We start from the raw sequence: 18,600 nt of genomic DNA, 5'->3' as shown, positions 1-18,600 counted from the left end.
AAAAAGAGAAAGCAAGAAATGCAAAAGTGATAACAAGGAGGAGAAAACTCAGCTCTCAATCCCAATTCCCCAATTCAAAGCTCAAAATCAAAATGAAAGTTCAAAAGTAAGCAAAAGGTTATCTCCAACTCAAACTAAGTCCTATTTATACACTTTCTATTTTTGATCTTCAGAATTTTGGAGTGGGCTTTTCATTTGGTGAAGAATTGGATCCAAAGTGGTGATTGAATAAAAATTGAATCCATGGTGCTCCTCCAGGGGAGCGTTCAGTTAACTAAACTAACTGAGCGCTCCAAGTCTTGGTCCCAGGCTCGTTTGATACGTGCAGCCTCCCTAGCATTGGCGCTCAGTTAACTAATCTCACTGAGCACCCCTTTGTTGCATGGGACTCCCCCTTCGAATCCTTGCCGAGCCAGTTTGGCAATTTCTTGGCCCAAGTCTTTGTGAAACACTAGCGCTCAATGTAAAACACCTAACATAGTGCCTTTTGTTTTTGTATAAGGAGGCTCCAAGTTCGAGCCTTGTTGAGTGCATCTTGAAGCTATTTTCGTTCAAGACTAGTAGTGCTCCTTCCTTGCAAGTAAGGAGCTCCTTTGTTCGAATCCTGGTGGTTGCACTTTTGCCAATTTCCTTGTGAAGAGTAGCGCTTCCCTTATGCCTCATGTGTAAGGTTCGAAACCTGGCTGCCCCATTTTGCTTGCTTGTGCTTTGATTTCTTTCATGGGGAGCCCGATAAAGTTAACTTAGTTAACTGAGCGCTCATGCTTTCTTTGTTTCTTGTAGCGCTCAGTTAGCTAAACTAACTTAACGCCATGCTCTCTTTGGTCCTTTGGTCATGCTGTGCCATGGTTGGTTTGATGTTGGGCTAGCACTCAGTTAAGTGAGTTCACTGAGCGCTATGCTCCTTGCCTCCTTGGTTGATGCACCACGCTTTTGTTTCCTTAGGTCATGCTTTCCAAAGCATGGCCTAAGGTCCAAAGTGTGCTTTTAACTTCAAAAGCATGCCAAAATTTCCTTTTCCACCATTTCTTCACCTACAAGTAATCAAAACAACCAATCAAAGTATCACCAAATTCACAAGGTTCATAAATTATTCAAAAACCAACTAATTTTAGCTTAAACATCATGATTTAGTGTCAAATAAGGGATGGTTGATTGATTCAACAAAACCATGCAAATCCACTCCAAATCACTTACTTACAATGCAAGAAAGTGCATAAAACCAAATGAAACAAGTGAAAAAATGCTTGAAAAGCTAGCATAAAATGACTTGTCATCAGTGATTAGTTTAGTCAAGCTAACAGTGGTGAATTCAGTAAAATTGCTTAATAGAATGTAAATTACAAGGAATTTAAAGTGCTAAAAATAAATGGCAGAATATTAAATGAAGCTCAAAGCAATCAAAATGAGAAATAACAGAGAAAAAGATTCATTAGGGATTGGAGATATCATAATTCTTCATGAATCAATTGGGTCTCAACTCCTTTCTCAATCATATGAGTAGATCTTTGGCGGATTGAAATTGATTGGATCCCAATTTCTTGGCAATCCAATCTCTCTAGTCATAATCAATCTTGCCAATTCCTTGATCCAATTGTCATAAGAAGAGGTTAAGTGCATGTCTCTCATCCATAAGTCACACAAATTCTCAAGACCTCAATTCCTCCCGAATAGTGTTGGTCAAGAGAATTGTGAAGGATAGAGCCCCAATTCTAATACCCGTGATTCCCCTTCCGAGGCTGACACAAGCATTCACAGATTTAAACCCCCTTCTGGAGTGAATGAATCTCAATCAAAACAGAGGATATCCAATAGCTACCCAAGTGAATTGAGAAGAAAAAGAAGTTCACTCAATCATGTGAATTAAAATAGAGCTCCTCCCCTAATGAAGCGGGGTTTAATCGATCATTGCTCTAAGAACAAGTGTAGGAAATGTAAATTACATGAAAAGTAAACTCAGCTCAAAGCAAACTCAACTGTAAAATTGCAGTAGAGAAGAAGTGTAGGAAATTGAATTGCATAAAAGTAAAATTGAATTCAGTAAAAACTTAAAGAAGAAAGTGCAGAAAGTAAAATGGGTACAAAAGAAAAATTCTGCACTAAGCTCTCCGGAGTCTCTAATCCTCCAAGAGAGCTCTGGAGTCTCTAATCCTCCAAGAGAGCTCTGGAGTCTCTAATCCTCCAGCCTTCCACGTTTTTTTTTCTTATGAAACTAAGACCTATATATAAGCTAGCCTAAATTACAAAGTGAAATGAAATTGAAAACAAATTACAATCAAATGAAAATTAACTATTCTAGATGAATCTTGTGGCCTTGATTGAGTGATCTGAGTGGGCTTGCTTGCTTAAAATACAAGTGGCTTGAAGTGAAATTAATTTAACTAGAAGTCTGCTCCCAGGAGAAAGCAGCATTTTGAGGAAAGCGGAGCGCTCTTGTACTCACGCGCACGCGTAGCCCACGCATGCGCGTTGTTCAGCATTTTGGCACATCGACGCGTACGCGTCACCCACGCGTACGCGTCGCAAGCTGATTTTTTCTCGCTTTCTATCGCAAGCACTCTTAAAAGGAAGAGCATAGCGCTCTTCAAAGGGAGAGCGTAGCGCTCTCTGTGGAGCGTTCTTGAAGAAACGCAGCACTCCTTGCTTTATATTTTTACGCTAAGCTTCCTTTTGGTTTAATTAATGACCCCATGCTAGAAAATTAAATGGCTCATTGCATGCATAATATTATTAACGCCTTGCATTATATTAACGCATGCTTCCTGTGTTGATGGCGTTAATAATATTGCATGCACGCTTTCATTTGCTTTATTACATTAATTAGTAATGCCAATGCTTTACTTAATTAACGTATGATTCATTCATTGCCAATTGGCATTAATAATAAAAGTTTCATGCATGCATGCTTTAATTATTAATTAATGATAACGCATGCATAAGGCATTAATATATCATGTTACTAATGCCAAGGCTTCATGGGTCATGGTCCACGCTTTTAAAAGCGTGGCCTAAGGTTCCAAAGCGTGTTCAAACTTCAAAGCGTGCCCTAAAATTCCTCTTTTCTCCTTTTGTGCTTTTTTTGCTTCTTTTTCTACTTATTTCCTACAAAATTTATAAAATTAAAAGATCAAAGCAATATACTATTTAAGCACTAAAAGACTCAAGAATTAAGCATAAAACATTAATTTCTTGTATGAAAAAGCATAGAAAAACCTAACATGATGCGCAGTCATCACAACACCAAACTTAAACTTTGCTTGTCCTCAAGCAAATAAAGAATCATGCAATAAAGTTTGACAATCCAAGGTGAGAAGAATAGCAACTCAATGTTCATGGTTGGCTAGTTTTCTATGCATGCTACAATCACAAAAGAAATTCAAATGATTGATGCTTCTATCTCGCTCACAAAATAAATTCAAGAGATTGATTGAACTCCTGCATAGTTATTAGAAGTTGCTTGTTCCTAAGCACTTGCAAAATGGTTAGCATGCATGAATGGTAGTAGGCTTTTGAACTATTTTTGGTGTGTGAACACCAAACTTAGTTCCTTACCACTGTCAATTATGCATCAGATTGCTCACATACATGAAACCTTATGCTTCTATTAAAGATAACAAATGATAACTAGAAAGCAAACAATAGGTAAGTAATTTTCTGATTGTCTGGAGCTAGTGACTAATCAAGCTGAGGGTTGAAATGTGTTTTAATGATATTTTTGGTGGAACACCAAACTTAGCATTCAACATTCACCCTGAAGTGTTTTGGTGTGCAACACCAAACTTAGCTCCTTGCAGTACAGATGAATATACTTAACCTTTTATTGAAATTGCTAAGAAAAGAAAACTACCTTTGGTTGGGTTGCCTCCCAACAAGCGCTCTTTTAATGTCATTAGCTTGACATCCTCCATTCTTGTTCAACTCAGTTCATGAATGCTCTCCTCCTTGTTCCATGGCTCTCCCAAGTAATGCTTAGCTCTGTGACCATTTGCTGTGAATGTGTCCTTTGTGGTTTCATTCATAAGTTCAAGGCTTCCATATGGGAAAACCTTTGTCACCAAGTAAGGGACAGTCCACATGGATTTGAGCTAGCTAGGAAAAATCTTGAGCCTGGAGTTATACAAGAGCACTTGTTGTCCTAGTTTGAACTCCCTTTTTGAAATTCTCCTGTCATGCCATCTTTTAGCCTTCTCCTTGTATATCCTAGCATTCCCATAAGCTTCCAATCTGAACTCATCCAACTCATTTAGTTGCAATAGCCTTTTCTCTCCTGCTGCTTGAAAATCAAGGTTGAGGAGCTTAGTGGCCCAGAAAGCTTTATGTTCAAGCTCCACAGGAAGATGGCAAGCTTTGCCATACACCATCTGGAAAGGAGATCTTCCAATAGGAGTCTTAAATGCTGTTCTGTATGCACAGAGTGTATCGTCCAGCTTTTTTGCCCAGTCTTTCCTTGTGGCTAGTTGGCGTTGTCTTTGATGAGCATAGAAGTATTGATTATTAGTCACAGTATCTATGAGATTTTGAGCCTCTTCAGCTGTCTTCATTAGCTGTAGTGAGCCTCTAGCAGAGTAATCTAAGGCCTCTTGAGCTTTTAGAGTCAATCCCTCATAGAAATTTTGAAGTCTGTCCCATTCATTAAACATTTCAAGTGGACATTTCCTAATCAAGGTTTGTATCTCTCCCATGCCTCATAAAGTGATTCTCCATCCATTTGGGTGAAGGTCTTCACTTCTATCTTAAATCTAATGATCCTCTGAGGTGGGTAGAACTTAGCCAAGAATTTGCTCACTAGATCATCACAGTTTTTGATGCTTTCCTTGGAAAATGTCTCCAACCATTGAGATGCCTTGTCCCTCAAAGAAAATGGAAGTAGTAGCAGCTTGTAGATATCTGGGTGCACACCATTTGTCTTAACTGTCTCACATATCCTTAGGAATACTGATAAGTGTTGATTTGGGTCTTTAAGAGGACTCCCTCCATAAGAACAGTTATTTTGCACCAAAGTGATGAGTTGAGGTTTCAACTCAAAATTATTTGCATGAACAGTTGGGGTGAGGATACTGCTCCCACAGTTTCTTGGATTAGGTAAAGTGTAAGAGGCTAGAACTCTCCTTTGAGGCTGGCCATTGTTGTTGGCCACATCCTCTGGTGGATTAGGGAGGTTACCCTCCATCTCTTGATTTTCTTCTTCTGATTCTTCTTCTCCAATCATTCATTTTCCTCTTGCTTCTCTTCTCAATCTCCTGAGGGTTCTTTCAGGCTCAGAGTCAAAAGAGGTGGATGCTTCTCTCCTTGCTCCTGACAACAACACAAATAAACCAAAAACACAAGAAAAGCACTCTATTGCTAGAGTGAAGTTAATGTTAGCAGAAACAAAATCTCAAACAGTTGGTAGATTTAACAAAACAAAAGAAAAGGCTTAATCTAGATCATTAACTACTTAATCATTGTTAATCTAAATCAATCCCCGGCAACGGCGCCAAAAACTTGATGACGGAAAATCTATTCCACACGGAAAATCTATTCCACACAAACTAACCGGCAAGTGTACCAAGCCGCATCAAGTAGTAAAACTCACCGGAGTGAAGTCGATCCCATAGGGATTGATGAATCAAGCAACTTTAGTTGAGTGATAAATTTAGTTAAGATAACAAGTGATGATTTGAGTGAATTTGATCAACAGAAGGTAAATTGCAAGAAATCTAAAGTGCAGAATGTAAATTGACTGAAACTTAAATGACTGAGGAAATAAATTACTGAAACTTAAATTGCAAAAAATGAAAATGACTGAATCTTAAACTGCAAGAAATTAAAATTACAGAATCTAAATTGCAAGAAAACTTAAATTGCATGAATCATAAAGGGAATTGGGTATAGAGAATCAAAACAGCAAGTAACAATTTGAATTGAAGTGAAATCAGAGAGCCTTAAGTTGAAGAAATTCAAAAAAAGTGATTCACCAGGGATTGGAGATACCATATTCCATCATGAATCAATTGAGTCTCAACTCCTTTCTCAATCATATGAGTAGATCTATGACGGATTGAAATTGATTAGATCCCAATTCCTTGGCAATCCAATCTCTCTAATCACAATCAATCTTGCCAATTATTTGATCTAATCGTCATGAGAAGAGTTAGAGCACATTTCTCTCATCCATAAGCCACACTAACTCTCAAGATCTCAATTCCTCCCTTATGGTGTTGATCAAGAGAGTAGTGAAGGATAGAGCTCCAATTCTAATGCAAGTGATTCCCTTTCCAAGGCTCACACAAGTATTCACTGAATTAAATCCCCTTCCGGAGAAGATAATTCACAATCAAAACAGAAGATACCCAATAGCTACACAATTGAATTGAGAAGAAGAATAATTTTATTTATTCATTAGAATTACAATAGAGTTCCTCCCCCTAATGAAGTTTGGGTTAGTTCATCATTGCTCTAGTAAAAAAACAGAAAAGAAGAGGAAGTGCAGAAAAGAAAATTGCAGAAAAGGAAATTCAAAGTGAAATTCAGTATTGGTCACTCTCTGATCTACTAACTAGCCAGCCTCCTCATGAAATCAAATTCTCCTCTATTTATACACTTTCCAATTCAGTCATCAAGTACTTGGATTGGGCTTTTTGGCCTTTATTGAAATGGGTCAGAATAGGGTCATCAGTTGGTACAGTGGAATCAGCTTCAGGAGAACGTAGCGCTCTTGAAAGCAATGTAGCACTCGTCTACCGACGTGTACGCGTCTCATGCACGTCCGCGTCCTTGCTTTCTGAGTACTCATCACGCGTATGCGTGATGTACACCGAAGCATCCCTGACAGCACTCTCCAAACGAGTGTAGCGTTCATGTAAAGAGTGCTACCCACGCATACGCGTCACCTACGCGTACGCATGGATTGCAAAATGCCACTTCTGCGCTAATGCTCCATGTACGCATTTGCGCAAACCATCACCATTATTATACCCACACGTACGCATCATGCACGCGTGCGCGCCGGTGACGGATCCTCAATCCCCAATTTTGAAAGTGTTGCAGGTGCTCGTTCAAGAAAACGTAGTGCTCTTGGCCTAAGAGCGTTGATCATACCCACGCGTACGCGTCATACATGCGTACGCGTGGATCTTCGAAATCACTTGTTCAACGCGTGAGCGTCTTATACGTGTACGCATCGATGAAGAGCACAGCGTTCTTTGAAATTGAACGTAGCGCCAAGACTTGTGCTGCAGGGGAACGTAGCGTTCTCCAAATGAGCCCTACGTTCTTCTGCCCTACCTCATTCTCTGTTGTTTCTTTTCCTCTTTTCACCTGCCATCAATCAAAGTCTCACCAAAATCATAAGGTTTTGCATCATTTCATAATAATCAAATAAATCTTGCATAAATCTCAGGATAATGCGTAAAATAAAAAATGTTTGATTGAATCTAGACAAACATGAAATTCCAATCCAATCACTTACTTATTGTGCAAGAAAGTGCATGAAACCTACTAAAAACAAATAAAAATGCTAGTAAAACTAGCCAAAGATGACTTGTCATCACAACACCAAACTTAAATCTTGCTTGTCCCCAAGCAAGCAGTAGAACATGAGAAAGATAAAAGAAAACAGATAAGCATACTTGTCCTTATTTGAAAGCATTCAATCTAAGTTCATGGGGTTTCATCCAAAATGTAATTGAAGCTCTACTTTTATTAGTTTCTAGGTTTGAGAAGTCCCTTTAAGTGTCAACTATGGTGCTGCTATGAAACCTTTATTCATTAATCTTTGGTGTTTGATTTTTTTTTTCTTCTGCTGAGACTTATTCTCAATTGCAGCTTAGTGTCATGTGTTGCAGCAGCTTTTTTGCTTTGTTTTTCAGTCAACACATATTCACTACAGACACTTGGCTCACAATTTTTCTTAAGAACATTGATGCCCAGCACCTCTTTGGGTTACTAAATGCCTTGTAGTTAGGTTGCTCTTAATAGTGGACTTTCGGTTGATAACCCCGGGTTAGTTAACCCAGGTTACCAAGTTTAAAATACTCCTGAGAACCTAATTGTCCAAGCAGATCCTAGCACAAAAAGCACCACAGGCATATGTCTTAAGGTCCAAGCTATTGGTGTTTCGCTTTATTCTTTGTTTCTTTCATCTTTGTTGCAAATTCTTGGCTTTTCTTTCTTTCCTTCTTACTCTTTCTTTCTTCCAAGGATATTTATTCATTAAGGTTTCACAGAAAGCAGCCAAGTTTATACTATGAAGGAACATTCTAACCTTTACCTTTTATTGGTGAGCTTGCTTAAACAATCAAACATATATACCTCCACTGAACTTTATTCTAATTCCTACCAAATTGGACAATTTCTACTTTCTGTTTCAACATTTTCCTTTATTCATGCAGAGGGGAACAAAACATGAATTCAAGCAGATGATTGATGCACATGATGCAAGACATGAAAACTTATTTAAACATGAGAGTGCAGAACATAAAAGCTAAATCTTAAAGGTGCAGAACAGGAAATCTTTGGAGGCATATCATTTTTCAGATATGCATGTCCCTTATTTGTTTAAAGCTATGAAAGGGACTCCACCACCTCGAATTTTTGTGCTCCTTTCCTTTGCTCGACTATCCTTTCTTCTTTGGCTCCTGCTTCTTCTTCTTTTTTATTTATTGTGGTTCTTCAGCAGGGCATCTGTAATCCCAAGAATCGTCTACCAGATCCCAGAGTCTAATCTCCTTCAACCTTTGCTCCATTCTGTCTATATTTCTCTTAGCTTTTGATCTTTGATTATTTACAAATTCATGACACTGGACAAATGGTTTGATCTCTCGGTTTACCACTGGCATGCCGCAAGCTATGTAGTTTAGCTTTGCTTGGGTCTCTATGTCATACTCCATCCTGTCTAGATACCTAGCCTCTCTAGTGGTGTGGTATATGTTCTTCCATTGATAAAGATTTTAGATGTACTTCTCTTGTTCAGCTTGTTGTTGGAACAGTTTGTCAAATGATTCTTGGGATTGCGCATATTGTTCCCTTTGCCGATTTAGAGTTCTTGCTTGAAATTCTCTTTGCTGATCCATCATTTTTAGCTAGAAGTTCTCTTGTTGCTCCATCATTTTCAGCTGCCAATGCTGCTGTTGCTCCTGAGCCCTCATGAATTGTTCTTGTTGCTGCTCCTGAGCCTTTATATATTGCTGAGATAGTTCTTCAATGGCACTTGAATTTGGCCTAAATTTATTGTTCTAGTGGCTTGTCCCTCTTCCATTGGTGGTCTAGAGGCTTGTCTCTCTTCTATTTGTGGTCTCCTTCTTCTTTTTTGAGGTCTTCTCTCACTCTGATCATCAGTGGCACCTTCTATTTTCTGCCTGGTGATTGCCCTTCCATCCTGCACCCAATCTGTGTCTTGATCTTCAAAGAGTACCCCTGCCCTATTGCACAGACACAATATGGTGCTTGGGTGGCCAAGTCTAGTTGATTTGCCACTGTCTTCAGCTAATTCTTGAATGCTGTCTGCTATAATTGATGCCAGGGCATTTTGGCCAGTTTCACTGACCTTTTCTTTATGGTTTTAGGGTAGTTTCATGCACTTTCTTAGGAAATAAGCAAGTTTTAGGTAGAATTTCACTTACATCTTGATTCAAGCAAACATTGTAATTTTTATATGAATTCATGAGAATTATGCATAAATTGAATGACAAATTGGATGATGCATATCTCATAACTTGGACTAGAACTTTGATGCACTTTATTGCTTGATTTTAGGACAAAGGAAGCAAGGAAGAACCACGTTGGCAGCCACGTTAGTCTAACTAATGTGACCTCTAACGTGGAATGGGAGCTAGCTTGCAACGTTAATGAGAAAAGTAATCACCAATAACGTCCTCGAAGACATCATAGCCCACGTTAAGAGTCACGTTAACTAAGTTAACGTGAACTCTAACGTGAAAGAAGGAAATGAAGCCAACGTTAGTGACACTCACCTTTGTCACTAACGTTGGACCAAGCTCATATTGGCCACGTTAAGAGCCACGTTAACTCAGTTAACGTGGACTCTAACGTGGGGAAGCAAAAGAATGGCCAACGTTAGTGACACTCACCTTTGTCACTAACGTTGGACTAAGCCACTTTGAGCCATGTTAGTTGCCACGTTAACTTAGTTAACGTGGAAGCTAACGTGGAGGGAGAAAAATCGCCAATGCTAGTGACACTCACCTTTGTCACTAACGTTGGAATGAGCCACTATGAGTAACGTTAACTCCCACGTTAACTTAGTTAACGTGGAAGCTAACGTGGATGAAAGAATGATGAGCAAACATTAGTGAACTCTAACGTGGGAAGTAGGGGCGTTTTGAAACGTTAGTGACAAAGGTAAGTGTCACTAACATTTTTGAAGATTTGGCAAGCCTACGTTAAAGGTCACGTTAGCCACACTAACGTGAACTCTAACGTAGGGAAGGGAGGATTCTCAACGTTATTGGAAAAGGTAAGTCCCAATAACGTGTGCGAAGGATGAAGAGGCAATGTTAGTGGTCACATTGGTGCCACTAACGTTGAAGTTAACATGGGTCACCCTTGGGTTAGGAACGTTAGTGAAAAAGGTGACTGCCACTAACGTTCTCAAACCCACACTTTCACTTAACGTTAACGCCACTAACGTCCTAAGCTAAAAGTCCCTGCCTACTTCATACTTTCTCTCTACAAGTAAAGCTAAGCCCACTGAAGAGGATAACTGCTTCAAACTCAAGATCAAAAGGCCCATATCCAAGATTTGAAGAACCAACTAGAAGATCAGAAGAGTAGTATATATAAGGGTAGTTTTGAATCAAAAAGGGGATTGAAAATTTGAGAACTACTCTCTGTATTTTACTTTCTCTGCAACTTTTAGTTTAATTCTCAGAATGTACTGTCCATCAATGCTTTTCATTCCCAGATCTATGAACAACTAAACCCCTTTCATTGGGTTAGGAAGCTCTGTTGTAATTTAATGGATCAAAATTAGTTTTCATTATTCTTCTTCTATCTTTTCTCTTGATTTTACTAGAAAGCTTTCAATCTTCATTCAATTGGGTAGTTATCTTGTAAAAGAAGCTATTCATACTTGGATCTCTTCGGAACTTTGGAAGAGGAATGAAGAGATCATGCTAGAAATGCTTTCTCATGTTGGACCAAATTGGGGTTTGGATGGATATAGTGACATATAATCCTACCAACACTTTAATTTGGAAATACATGTGGTATAATCAGTGACCATACTTCATCTCTTCTCATGAGTAATTGACCAAAGAATTGGCTATTGATCAAGATTTGAGTGATTGAATTACCAAGAAATTGGAATTCGATCACTTAAGATTGCCAAGGAGATCAATGAATGCATTGATTGAGGAAGAGATGAAAATAAACTTGATCCGGAGAATGCAACATCTCCTAAGCCCAATGAATCCCCCATTTATGATCTTACCCATTCTCTATAAATTCTGCAATCTACTTTTATGAGCATCTTCCCCATTCCCATTTAAGATTCTGCAATTTACTTTCCGCGATTTACATTCAGCTCTTTATTTCCAGCATTTACGTTTTCTGCTATTTACTTTCCCGCCATTTAATTTTCTGCAAATCTCAAATCTAATTCTGCTTAGTTCAACTAGAACATTCCTCTAGTTAAAGTTGCTTGACCAATCAATCCCTGTGGGATTCGACCTCACTCTATTGTGAGTTTTTACTTAACGACAATTCGGTATACTTGCCGAAGGAAAATTGTTGAGAGACAAGTTTCCATGCATCAAGTTTATGGTGCCGTTACCGGGGATTGATTTTGTATCAACAATGATTAAATTAGTGGATAACTAGATTGAGCATTTATTTTTATTTTATTTTATTTAAGTTCATTTGAGTAATTTACTTTCTGTTCAGTTATTTTCTTCCCTTTCCCTTACCCATTTTCTTACTTGTTTACAATTCATCCACTAACCCACTAACTGTTTGATATATTGTATCACTCACACTAACAGCATTTCTGAAGAAGTTACTATCTGCATCTTTCTTTCTTGCAGTTGCCTTGTTGGTTGTATAAGAGGTAGAAGAAGCGGGGCTTCAACTTCCTTTGATTCTGAACCTAAGAGGACCTTCCTTAGATTAAGGAGGGAAGCAAGAGGAAAGAGAGTAGTTGGTGCTGAGGAAGAGGAGGAGTACTGTGAACCAGATATGGATGAGAATATGTAGAACCATCATGAAGAAGAGGCTCACAACCACGGCCGAGAAGGTCCAGCACATCAGGCTGGGCAAGAGAGAAGGGTTCTGGGTTTGTACTTCAATCCAAACCCAGGAAATTGCGAAAGTAGCATCCAAAGGCCAACCATACATGCCAACAACTTTTAACTAAAGCCACAGCTCATCACCCTTGTTCAGAACAATTGTTCATTCGAAGGGAGTGTCCAAGAAGACCCCAATCAACATCTAACCACCTTCCTGAGGATATGTGATACTGTGAAGTCTAATGGTGTTCATCCTGACACCTATAGACTACTTCTGTTCTCTTTCTCACTCAAGGACAAGGCATCTAAATGGCTAGAATCCTTCCCAAAGGAGAGTTTAGCAACCTGGGAAGATGTGGTGAACAAATTCTTGGCAAGATTCTATCCTCCTCAACGGATCAATAGGTTGAGAGCTGAGGTACAAACCTTTAGGCAGCAAGATGGTGAGACTCTATATGAAGCATGGGAGAGGTTTAAGGACCTAACAAGAAAGTGCCCACTAGATATGTTCAATGAATGGGTGCAGTTACACATTTTCTATGAAGGCCTCTCCTATGAATCAAAGAAGGCAGTAGACCACTCATCCGGGGGATCTCTGAACAAGAAGAGGACCATTGAAGAAGCCATAGATGTCATTGAGACTGTAGCTGAGAATGACTACTTCTATGCTTCTGAAAGAGGCAACACTAGAGGAGTGATGGAGCTAAACAATGTGGATGCACTGCTGGCCCAAAACAAGCTTATCACCAAGCAGCTGGCTGATCTTACGAAGAAGATGGAGAGGAACCAAGTAGCAGCAATCACCACCTCATCAGCAACCCAAGAGGGAGTGAATGCAGAGGCAGAGGATGAACAAGAACAAGCTAACTACATTGGAAACTCACCTAGGAAAGCACATGATCCATACTCCAAGACCTACAATCCTGGTTGGAGGAACCACCCAAACTTTGGGTGGGGAAATCAACAAGACCAAGACCAAGATCAGAGATGCCACAACCCGAACAACAATGCAGCCTACCAATATTCCACGCATAGATCATATCAACACCCACCTAACAACACACCTCAATATCCATACCAAAGCCAAAATGGCCCTTCTCATCCCTCCAACCTCAGCTCACCATCATCTGAAGATAGACTCTCAAGGATTGAGACTATACTTGAAGGCATATGCAAAGAGATTCAAGATAACAAGGTGTTCAAAGAGGAGGTGCGAGCCAGTATCAAGAACCAGGGAGACACCATCAAGAGGCTGGAATTTCAAGTGGGATACTTATCTGAGAAGATTCCCAAACCTACTGATAGCTTCCCAAGTGACACAGAGAAAAATCCGAGAGGTGAAGCAAAGAAAGTCAGATGGGAAGATTGCAAGATGGTTACTATAAGTGATAAGAAGACTGAGGAAGAGCTGAACAACCCATTAGAACAACCTGAAGATACTTCAGCAGAAAAGTAGGGGGAGAATCATCAAGAAACCACAATTACACAAAAGGAGCTTACACAGAAGGAGCTGCTGAGACTCTATGCACCCTTTTCCCAATTACTAAATGGCTGTGTAGAGAAGAGAATATACTCAAGGTTTCTTGACATGTTTGCATCCCTCCATGTAAACATACCATTCATCAAGGCCCTTCAGCGAATGCCCTCATACATTAAGTATATGAAGGAGCTGCTGACCAGGAAAATCTCACTCAAGAGAGGACAAACAATAGTGATGAATAAGGAGTGCAGTGCCCTCATTCAACCCGAGTTGCCTACAAAAAGGAAGGATCCAGGGAGTTTTCACATCCCCTGTGCCATAGGAGAAACCATGTTTGATAAAGGACTTTGCAATTTGGGAGCAAGCATCAACTTGATGCCTTTATCCCTTATGAAGAGGCTGCAGATCAATGAGATAATGCCCATAGATGTAGTCATCAGGCTGGCTGACAAGACTTAAAAACAAGCAGTAGGAGTGGTTGAAAATGTGCTGGTGAAGGTTGGAAACTACTTCCTTCCCACAGATTTTGTCATATTGGAAATGGAGGAAATTCATATCCATCCAATCATATTAGGGAGACCATTTCTAGCCACAGCCAGAGCACTTATAGATGTGGAGTAAGGAAAGCTAATTTTGAGGATCCATGATGAACAACTCACATTCAATGTTTTCAAACCCTCACAAGAAACAGATCAAGAGAACCAAGAACCAAAGAAAGATCACAGTGAGATACTGATAGAAGAAACAAGCACTGAAGCACAACCAGCACATCTGGGAGTCCCCTTGGTTGAAAAACAAGATAATCAATAGTTGTCACAGCTAGAGGAAACTCAAGTGGAGCCAAAACCACCAGAATCACATGAGACCGGCAACAAAATCTCCACAAGAAAAGAGACCACAAAAAGCAGGATAACAGCAAAGAAGACGGTACCAAGGAGATGGAGGAACAAGAAGATCCCTACAGATGATTTCTCTCCAAGAGATAAAGTGATCTCAGCTTACTTCCCAGCTATTCCCCCTAATCTCCCCACCATCCCATCTCAGCTACCTAAAGTCTTTACCATCAACAGAGTTCTCTCCCTAGAATATGTGGAGATCCTTGATGAAGCCAATGGAGATAGATTTACTGCAAGGGGGAGGACTTAAAGCACTACCAACCACCCTGATAAAGGCAGAACGTCAAGCTAGTGACGCTAAAGAAGCGCTTCATGGGAGGCAACCCATGTTTTACATGCTTTTAAAAATAGTTAATAATGCAAGGTTCATGAATTTCAAATCAACTTGATATGCACTTGAATGAATCCTTGTGTGCAACATATAGTGAGGAACAAGTTTGGTGTTCAAGGCACACTAAGAGAACATAAATGTAACCCACATCATGTCACTCTTAGGGGCCTTGAACAAATCTTTTACACCACATGGCACCAAACTAAGTTTGGTGTTGCCAATGTTGCATACATTGATGTTGAGTTAGTCAGTTGGTCTACACTCATGAATAGCACTTAGTTAGTTAAAAACAAAAACTTTAAAAAGTAGTTAGCCTTTTAATTTTGCCGCCACTTTCTAGAAGTGTGTTTTTAATCACATTTCTTTTATTTTGTAGGAGCATTGATGGGGCAATTGAAGGGTTCGGATAACACAAAAGGAAGATACTACACACGTGTCTTCAAGGGGATTGCATTGGGAATGGTTGCCATGTAACATTGGAAGAAGAACAAGCTTGGAAACTGAACCAACCCCATCATAAAGTTGGTGATCCTTGTGCTATGCTAAACCCCATCCGTCCATCACACAACCACCCCATCAATCCACACCTTTCATTCACTCATCACTTTCCTATATAAGTGAGTCCTAGTCCGTACTTCCCTTCACATTCCAATTCCCATTCCTCATACTTCACACCTTTGGCATCCAAATCCCTTCATCACACCTTGTCCTAACCAACCGAATTCCTCATCTATCCGTACCTTCCACCTTCTTCACACATCAACTCAGACTCATGGCATCATCAAGCTCCAAGAGGCAAAAGAGGAAGGAACCGGTGGAGAGCACCCCTTTCGATGAGAGGAGATTCAAAACTGCATTCTATGAACTCGAATTTGAACGGATAAAGCTCAAGAAGATACTGCCTGAGTTAATATTCCAAATTGACGAGGATGAGTGCCCACAGATTCGAGAGAAGATTGATCAAAGGGGTTGGCAAAGGCTTACAAACCCGGAGGGGAAGATAAATACAAACCTCATCGAAGAGTTCTATGCAAATGTGGTCAGAGAAGACAAAACCAAGGCCCCCACCTTCAAAAGTTACGTAAGAGGGAGCGAGGTGGACTTCAACCCCAATGATATAACAAGGACTCTTCAGTTGAAATCACCACATTTTGATGAGCTTGGTTATCAAGCAAGAGTAAGTAAGAGCCCTGACAATGATGAACTCGAATAAATTGTGAATGACATATGTGTTATAGGAGCTGACTGGGAAAGGTATGCGGATAAGAGACCCAGGTTTATCAAGAGAGGAGACCTCAGCCCTGAAGCCAAGGGATGGTTTAAACTCGTGAGGAGATCTATCCTCCCAGCAGCGAACAATTCTGAGGTCAACGTCACTCGAGCTACTACGGTACATTGCTTAGTACAAGGTGGAGATATCAAAGTGCACGAACTTATAGCTGAGGGGATTCAAGAGTCAGCTGAGAAGATTGATTCGGGTGCCAGGCTTTGGTACCCCAGCACCATCCTCAGACTGTGCACGAAGGCCAAGGTTGTCTTCGAGGATAGCAACCCAGATTGGTTAAATCCTGGGAGGCTAATTACGTTTCAGCGTCTAACTCATGTGACACCAGCCCAACAACAAAGAAGACCTCACATAGGAAAGCCAAAACCAAAAGGAGGATCTCTCCAAGAAGAGTCTCATCAGGAAGAACACCAACAAGAAGAATATTATGACCCAACCAATTTAAATCTGAATCACTTTCAAGGAGCCATTGAAGACTTGGCAAGGAGATATATAGAAAGGCAAGAGCAACAACTACACATTCAAGCCCAAAGGATGGATCGTCAAGAAGAACTCCTCTCCAATTGGATGAATCAACAAGGGGAGTGGCAGAAACAGCAAATGGAACACTACTCCCAGCTCACTCAAGCCATCAATCAGGTGACTGAAAGGCAAGAGCGTCAAGACAAACGCCTTCAAGAACTCAACCAACGTCAGCTAGCTCAGACGAAGGCATTCAATGAGTTCAGTGTACTTAATGAAGAACGGCAACTACATAGGGAGGAGTTCAACATAAACACTCAAGCCAAGTTGAACTACATGTCTAGTCATATGCATAATCTACACTCTGCAATTCCCAAGTATGATGAGGTCCAAAAAGATTTTACAGAATAAGAGGAAAGGAAGGTGAAATAGCAGAAGGAAACATTGAAGAAGAAGATGGAAGATGCTGGCTTCTAGAAGAAGCTGAATGGAAAAAGCAAGGGAAGTGGGAGTGCAAGCACTCAAGAAAAACACAAAAAGGACAAACAGGAAGGAGAGCATGAGCACCCCCAAGAGTAAAAGGTGGTGGAGTTCCCTCATTGTCCCATCTTTTTCATGTTTTTAAATAAGGAAAATCATGTATGAAATAGAACATGCTTCCATGGTAGCTTAGGATTTTCAATTCTGTTTTTAGTATTCTCCTTGCTTAGGTCTATGATTGCTAGTCAAATTACCTGTTTTCAATTCCATCTTGCTTATTGTGTTGCTTGTCTCCTTTTGAATCAAATAAAAAGAGATGTTATGAAAGACCAGAGTGGAGTTCAAGTTGTGGAGTAAGTGCTTAGATTTGTGGTGTAGTAATCACTTAGCTAAGTTGGTTCACCAACAAGGTGGGAAGGCAACTATCTGTCTTGAATCATATGCTTGAAACACACCCCATGAGACTAGCTAAATAATAAGATCCTAATAAGAAAAAGGGAAAAGAACAATAAGAGTTGAAAATGAAAGAAAAGTTAATAAAGGATAAGGCTGGGCACCAAAAGGTTTGAACCTTGAGGGATGTGTCTGTGGTGCTCTTGTACCAAGGATCTGCTTGGATGAATAAGTTCTTAGGAGTGCTTCATCACTTGGTAACTTGGGTTAACTAACCCGGGATTATCATCTGAAAATCAATTATCAAGAGAAACCTGGCTACAGAACATTTAGTAACCCAAAGAGGTGCTGGACACCAAGACCTCAAGGAAAGAAAATAACAAACCATGTGCCTGTGGTGTGCATGTAGGGGGAGAGAGACTTGAGGGAGTAAGTCCTTAGGGGTGCTTCAACACCTAGCACCTTGAACCAACTGGTTCGGGAGTGTTGGCTGAAAGCTTATTTTAAAGAGTCGCCCTCTCACAGAGCACTTAGCCTAAGGATGCAATAAACCCTAAAAATAATAAAAGGATCAATGAATAAAAGTCTCATAGGGTGCAATCAAGTGAGTATTCAAGACATGATAAAGGTCTGAAAGCCAGTGAAGGAATGAACCTAAGTTGCTATACATGAAACCACCATAAAACCAAGGACATGACTTCCACAATAATGACTCATATCTCTTAGCATTTCATTCATCATTCTCTTGTTCCAGTACTTGCTTAGGGACAAGCAAGCTTTAAGTTTGGTGTTGTGATGCCAGGGCACTTTGGCCAGTTTCACTGACCTTTTCTTTATGGTTTTAGAGTAGTTTCATGCACTTTCTTAGGAAATAAGCAAGTTTTGGGTAGAATTTCACTTACATCTTGATTCAAGCAAACATTGTGATTTTTATATGAATTCATGAGAATTATGCATAAATTGAATGATAAATTGGATGATGTATATCTCATAACTTGGACTAGAACTTTGATGCACTTTATTGCTTGATTTCAGGACAAAGGAAGCAA

At 39.9% G+C, this 18,600-nt stretch overlaps 1 non-coding gene and 1 pseudogene across 1 annotated transcript; one reads left to right on the top strand and one right to left on the bottom strand.

Annotated features, from left to right (window-relative positions):
• Nucleotides 1–12,627: 12,627 nt before the first annotated feature.
• On the bottom strand, nucleotides 12,628–12,734 carry LOC148567766 (small nucleolar RNA R71). The gene has a single exon (XR_015882999.1). It is a non-coding gene; the product is annotated as a small nucleolar RNA R71 (small nucleolar RNA).
• A 2,969-nt stretch (nucleotides 12,735–15,703) lies between these two features.
• On the top strand, nucleotides 15,704–17,257 carry LOC148567765 (uncharacterized; annotated as a pseudogene).
• Nucleotides 17,258–18,600: the final 1,343 nt, after the last annotated feature.

Source organism: Arachis ipaensis, chromosome B4 (genome assembly GCF_059453495.1).
Source record: "Arachis ipaensis isolate K30076 ecotype BB chromosome B4, ASM5945349v1, whole genome shotgun sequence".
In the NCBI taxonomy this organism is placed as follows: Eukaryota; Viridiplantae; Streptophyta; class Magnoliopsida; order Fabales; family Fabaceae; genus Arachis; species Arachis ipaensis.
The sequence above is the reverse complement of the archived record's forward strand: the minus strand, read 5'-3'. Positions and strand labels throughout refer to the sequence as shown.